A 7,609-nucleotide genomic window follows, 5' to 3' on the forward strand; every position below is an offset into this window, starting at 1 on the left:
TTCTGCTTCCATGGCTGTTGATTGTGGATCCAAGTAAAATGAAATCCTTGACAACTTCAATCTTTTCTCCGTTTATCAAGATGTTGCTCATTGGTCCAGTTGTGAGGATTTTTGTTTTCTTTATGTTGAGGTGCAATCCATACTGAAGGCTGTGGTCTTTGGTCGTCATTAGTAAGTGCTTCAAGTCCTCTTCACTTTCAGCAAGCCAGGTTGTGTTATCTGCATAATGCAGGTTGTTAATGAGTCTTCCTCCAATCTTGATGCCCCGTTCTTCTTCATATAGTCCAGCTTCTCGGATTATTTGTTCAGCATACAGATTAGATAGGTATGGTGAAAGAATACAACCCTGACTCATACCTTTCCTGAGTTTAAACCAGTCAGTATCCCCTTGTTCTGTCAGAACAACTGCCTCTTGATCTATGTAAAGTTTCCTCATGAGCACAATTAAGTGTTCTGGAATTCCCATTCTTCGCAGTGTTATCCATAGTTTGTTATGATCCACAGAGTCGAATGCCTTTGCATAGTCAATAAAACAAAGGTAAACATCCTTCTGGTATTCTCTGCTTTCAGCCAGGATCCGTCAGACATCAGCAATGATATCCCTGGTTCCACGTCCTCTTCTGAAACCGGCCTGAATTTCTGGCAGTTCCCTGTGGATATACTGCTGCAGCCATTTTTGAATGATTTTCAGCAAAATTTTGCTTGCGTGTGGTATTAATGCTATTGTTCTATAATTTCCACATTCGGCTGGATCACCTTTCTTGGGAATAGGCATAAACATGGATCTCTTCCAGTCAGTTGGCCAGGAAGCTGTCTTCCATATTTCTTGGCATAGACGAGTGAGCACCTGCATCTGTTTGTTGAAACATCTCAACTGATATTCCATCAATTCCTGGAGCCTTGTTTTTTGCCAATGCCTCCAGAGCAGCTTGGACCTACCATATGATCCAGCAATTCCACTCTCATGCATATATTCAAAATTGAAAACACAATTTATATTCAAAAATTGAAAACATAGGTCCACACAAAAAACTTGTATACAAATGCCTATAGCAGTATTATTCATAAGAGCCCAAAAGTGAAAACAAACCAAATGACCATCAAATGATGAATGGTTAAAAAAAAAAAAAACTGGTACATCCATGCAATGAAAGATTAATTAGACATAAAAAGAAATGAAGTACTGATTCATTTTGCAACATGGGTTATCCTGGAAACATTACACTAAGTGAAAAAAGCCAAACACAAAAGGACACCTGGTAATCAGGTTTATGTGAAGGTAAAAGCTCCTAACTCCCTGTTTGGCATAAAGAAAGAGGAGCAGAAAGACAAAAAAAAAAAAAAAAATCACCTCAGTTTGAATAATGTAATTTACGAGGTGTTTTATTTTTTTTTTTATTTAGGTTGTGTTGCTTAGAAACATGTTTTTATTTAAGGGTTTTTCTGTTTGTTTTATTTTGCTTTATATTTATTAGGTTCAAGTAGCCGTGGTGACTCAGTGGTGAAAGTGCAGGGCTGCTAGCTGAAAGCTCGGCAGTTGGAACTCGCCAGCTGCTCCGCGGGGAAAGTTGTGGCAGTCCGCTTCTGAAAAGGTGACAACCCTGGAAACCCTATGGAGCAGCTCTACTCTGTCCTCCCGGGTCGCTCGAAGTCGGAGGTGAGTTGACTCAAGGGCAACAGGTTTGGTTTGGGTTTTGGATTCTTAGATTCAATTACTTTCTTCCTTTTTTTTTAGGGTGGGGCCTCTTACTTCGCATCTGCTTTACCAGTCCTCAACAGCTATCATTTTCTCCTAATTCCTTTTTTATCTCTTCCTTCCTTTTTGAAAATTAAAAAAAAAAAAAAAAAAATTCCATCTTGTATTTTCTTAAGGCATTTTCCATGGCTTTTATTTCCTCTTATGTTATTTCTAGTTCAGTGTTCAAGTCTAAAAAATTTTTATCTTTTCGTTTTGAATTCTTTCTGGATTTCTGTTAGCTTTTTCCAAATTTGCCTTTTCTTTAACAACATCATTTTAAAATAATCTTTTTAATGACCTTATTTAGAGTTGGTCGAATTCTATTTTGTGCTGTTCTTTTATAACTTCCATAGCTTTTTCAAATACTGCTTACAGTTTTTCATCTCTTTTGTGAGTATGTCTTCCTGGTGTGCTTTCATTGTCTACTGGGACATTATTGTTTTTTCTTAAAAATAACATTGTATGGGATTTCGCCACAATCAATTTTTATTGCTCATGTTTAATTGAGATAAGTTTTCCTTTATTCTTAAAAGGGACAGTGCCTCACTAAAAATGTTCTCGAGTCATGGCTCTAGAGCTCCCTCTTCTGTTGCTTTCAAAAAGTGTTAAAAATGCACAGCCTTTCTTGGTGCGTGCGGTCTTTGTTTCCCGCCCCCTCTTTGACTGGACTGTTTCCTTTGCTACTATTATCTCTGTTCTGCTCCATGTGGATTCTACTCCCAGACATTTCTTCTCAGTGTGGGATGAGAGTTTTGGCTGGTTATTTTTGAGAGGGCCCAGGTCACTCCAGTACCGTCAGATCTTCTTGTGGTCCCCTGGTACTCATCTATGAATCGAAGCCAGCAGAGTTCCTGCTGAGTTTCAGCTGCTGTTCTGGCATTAATTCATTGAGCCTTCTAATTACAACTCTTTGGTAACTGGAACCATTGCAAGTACGTTTGCTTCCTTCGGCTTACTTCTGCACATTTGCTCTTGCTGCACAGTTTTTTGCTGTCAACGGGTTATCCTCACCCACTCTTCTTTTGGGTTTCATGGCAATTCCTGACCCCTGATTTTGTAACCCTGGGGGCGTAGTGGTTAAGAGTTCGGCTGCTAACCAAAAGGTTGGCAGTTTGAATCCACCAGGCAGTCCTTGGAAACTCTATGGTGCAGTAGATGTTGTTCGTGGGTTTTCAGTTTTTCTGTTCATGTTACTCTGCCTTGTGGGAGGATTTGCTGAACTTTAACACATAAACACACATATTCACACATTGCATTATGGCTGATATCTTCCCAGAATCCTCTGTTCCTGAGAATTTGAGAAGTCTGTAAGTCGGAATCGACTCCACGGCAGCAGGTTTGGGTTTTTTTTTTTTTTTTTTTTTTTTAATTCACTCCTCTAGAAGGAGCCCTGGTGGCTTAGTGGTTAAGCATTTGCCTGCTAACCAAAAGGTCAACTCTTCGAACTCACCAGCCGCCCTGCAGGAGAAAGATAGGGCAGTCTGTTTCTGTAAAGATTTATAGCCTTGGAAACCCAGTGGGGCAATTCTACTGTGTCTTATAGGGTCACTATGAGTCAGAATTCAACTCCACAACAATGGGTTTATTCCTTCCTCTTGCTTTGGTCCCTTTAGATTTTCTAGATTTTTTTTTTTTTTTGAAAGAGAGCACTAGCGGCATAGTTGTTAAGAGCTTGCCTGGTAACCAAAAGGTCGGCAGTTTGAATCCACCAGCCACTCCTTGGAAACCCTATGGGGCAGTTCTACTCTGTCCTATAGGGTCGCTATGAGTTGGAATCAACTTCAGGGCAACGGGTTAGATGCTAAAGAAGGAGGTAGATTAGGCAACTAACCAAAGTAAAACTTCAGTGGCTAGGGGCAATGGTTCTATATGGAAAAGACTTCACCCTTCATGTGAATCTGCTAGAAATTAAGGGGTGTCAAAACCGTGAACTAGATATTTTAGAATTGGATCTGCGTCACTCAGTCACCTCTACACTTTCCTTTCCTGAGTTCGGTATAGATTTACATAAAGGAGTTTTACATGATGGCTAAACTTGGGACTAATATTGAAATCTCAGTTAGACATGCATTTGCACCTCACTGAGATTTCCCATTGGTTGCTTAATTTATGCCCCAATAGTTTATTTAACATTTTTTTGTTCTTGAAACACAGTGCCATCTGTTTGAAACTATTGTTTTAATTGTTCAGTGAGTTCTTGCCTGAATAATCTGACATAGTCAGCAGCTCTGTTTAAAGAAAAGACTCTGCTTAGGGTCTTTTCTTCTTTACAGGCATGATGTGTCAGAGGGGAATCAGGAGGGATTACCATTGTTTAACAAATACTAAAGTAAAAAAGGATTAAACATCTCTACAAATAGCCAGATCCCATGAGCCTCTTGACTTTAAAGATTGTGGAAGGTAATTATATAGTGTAATTAAATTATTTTAATTCAATTTCAAACTTCGTTTCATGAATAGAAAATATTCCCTGTTCTGAATAGGGAATACCTTCCTCTCAGCTAAATCCTCCTTTGAGATAGAAGGGAATTTGTCATTTAAATGTAAGCTACAAGACACTAAGTACATTTCAAAAAACAAAGACATTCTCTGTTTTCTGTTCTCCATTCTGTAAATTTTGGAATTGAATTTAGCATTTGTAAATCATGTTATTGGCGTGAAGTGGAAATAAGCCTCCTGAGACTTGGCTCAATATAGATATTTAACCCTTGTAGAGTAAATAATACAAACTTGTTGCTTTGAGAGGTTTTCTTACCAGTTATCAAGGGCACCTTCAAATCCATTTTAAAACATGGGATAACTGAACTAGTTTCTTATTGCTATTTTAGTTGTTAGTAGAACGTAGAAAGTCATTAGGATGCGGTAGGATGATTGAAGAAATGTGTACTCCCAGTGTAAATTTGCCTGACCTCTCTGAATCTCAGTTTCTTTGTTTGCAGGGTAAAGAGTAAAAAAAATATAATCTCCAAGGACCTTATCGGCTCTAGCATCCTGTAGGGCCCCAATAACAATAACACCACCACTAAAAAACCAGTTGCCATCGAGTCAGTCCTGACTCACGGTGACCCCGTGTGTGTCAGGGTAGAACTGTGCTCTAAAGGGTTTTCAGTGGCTGATTTTTCAGAGGTACATTTCCAGGCCTTTCTTCTGAGGTACCTGTGGGTAGACTCAAACCTTCAATCTTTCGGTTAGCAGAAGAGTGCCTTAGCTATTTGTACTGCCCAGGGACTCCACAATATCAACAACCATACAAGTAATAGGGCATGTATTATAACTATTTTACAGATAAGGAAATTGTGACTTAGAGAGTTTAAGCAACATGCTTGCAATTGCACATTTAGGAAATGAAGGAGCTAAGATTCTGACCCAGATACCTCTGACACTTAGGCCAGTATTCTTTGTGCTATATGATACTACTCACTTCTGTGATTAACTTTCCATAGTCGTGTGTAGAAAAGGCATGATTACTGCTTGTTATAAGTGGAGTTGTGCCCCTCAAAGAGATATTGAGATACTAATCCCCAGTATCTATGAATGTGACTTCGTTTGGAAATAAGGTCTTTGCAAATGTAATCAAGTTAAGATGAGATCGTTAGGGTGGGTCCTAACCTAATCTGACTGGTGCCCTTATAAGAAGAGGAGAAGAGACACAGACAGAGAAAATGCCATGTGCTGATGGTGATGCAGACTCAAGCCAAGGAAAACCGAGGATTGCTGGCAACACCAGAAGCTAGGAGAGAGGCATGAAACAGATGACCCTAGAGCCTTCAGAGAGAGCATGGCCCTGCTGATCCCTTGATTTCAGACTTCCAGCTTCAAGAATTGTGAGAAAATAAACTTTTGTTGTTTTAAGCCACAAAAAACAGAGTTAAAAAAAAAAAGGAATAAATGTGATAGTTTTACAGGTGAGAGTAAAGGCATTACCTGCCCAGGGTAGATTATGATGATGCGGTGTTCTTATTTCCTTCCTGCCTTTATATATTTATATATTTATTTTCCAAGCCATATTTTCAAGGTCTTCTCTAGTATTCCAGCATCTTTATTTACTGATTGATACATCAGGTATTTTCCTGAACACCAGAATTCAGTCCTAGGCATGTTGAATACAAGGATGAATGGTACTTCATCCTTTTCATTCACCCATGAATGGAGACAAACAAATATGGGTGACATAAATAAACAAAAACACACAGAGAGGGATGCCTCACCACTACTTGGGTAGAATCCTAAGTGCTGTTGAAAACTAAGTGGAAGAGCATACGTCTCACCTAAGCCTTGAGAAGCAGGAGAAAGTAGCTATATAAGGTTTGAAGGGGTAATAATGGGAGGAAGGGAGCTATTCAAACCAAGGGAGCAACTTGTGGAAATGCAAGGAGGAGACAGAGTGTGTGGCGTATTCAGGGATGAATAAAACCGCCATGTTAAATACGACAACGTAGGTCAAATTTTTTTGGTTCATTCCATTGTGCCAAGATGATTTTCAACTTGCCATTAAATTTTGCAAATGTGACTGCATTCAAGAAGAACCGTGAGAGGGACCCAACCTGCCAGCTTAATTAACTTTCTGAAATGCTTCTGGACAAAATTAATATGTGTGAATACTAGTTCAAAACTTTTGGACTGAAGAGATTTCAGCTTACACACAAAACTCCAGGAAATGCAGGATTTCTGAAATTTTAATATAGCAAGATTGATAATGGTAGTTAGCGAATTGTTTATCCTTTCCCTAGATGCCTTATCTCATTGGCTATTTCAAAGTCAATATGGTTATCAGAACCTTTCAGAGCAAAATTAAAATTGAGGGGTTAGATGTCCATTTGGCAAAGCTGCCTACGCATATCCTAATAAACCCAAGTGAACAGAAAGAAAATAAGCTTCATTCCAGTGTAAAGTTTACTTATCCTTTGAAGAAGGTGATGCTAAATATTAGTACTGAGCAAACTCAAATTCTCTTGCTGATCATCCCAGATGTGGGCCAACTAGCAAAACCAAGGCTGAACCTTCTCTTGTTTCTGTTGTAAGGGTGTATTTTTCCAATGAGATAAAGGACACAAATAATGAGGCCCCATATGTACACAGCCCTTTATGATTTGCAAAGCCTTTTCGTACGTGTCATTTCAAATGGTCTCTACACCCACCTGTGAGGATGGAAACATATAGATTATGATCCTCACTTTACAGATGAGAAAAACCAAATCTCTGGGAGTTGGCTTATTCAAGGATACAATCAAGAATGGAGCCAGGACTAAGCCAGTTGTTGTCGACTCTGACTCATGGTGACCCCATGTGTATCAGAGTAGAACTGTGCTCCATAGGGTTTTCAATGGCTGATGTTTCAGAAGTAGATTGCCAGGCATTTCTTCTGAGGTGCCTCTGGGTAAACTCGAACCTCCAACCTTTCCGTTAGCAGCCAGGAGTTTTAATTGTTTGTACCATCTAGGGATGGGGCCAGGACCATTGTTGTTAGGTGCTGTTGAGTTGGTTCCAACTCATAGCGATCTCATGTATAACAGAAGGAAATATCACCCGGTCCTGTACCATCCTTACAATTGTTGCTGTGTTTGAGCCCATAGTTGTAGCCACTGTGTCACTCCATCTCATTGAGGGTTGTCCTCTTTTTCACTGACCGTCTACTTTACCAAGTATGAAAAAGAATGGTACGTAGGCGACCAAAATAAAAGCTAGGAGATGAGTCGTCAGGCTAATTGCAGTTGTCTGGATGAGAGACAGGGGCCCTGGTTGCACAATGGTTATGCATTTGGCTGCTAAGTAAAAGCTTAGTGGTTCAAACCCACCAGCCACTCCATGGGAGAACAATGTGGCAGTCTGCCTCCATACAGATTTACAGCCTTGGAAATCCTATGGAGCAGC

Source organism: Loxodonta africana, chromosome X (genome assembly GCF_030014295.1).
Source record: "Loxodonta africana isolate mLoxAfr1 chromosome X, mLoxAfr1.hap2, whole genome shotgun sequence".
NCBI lineage: Eukaryota > Metazoa > Chordata > Mammalia > Proboscidea > Elephantidae > Loxodonta > Loxodonta africana.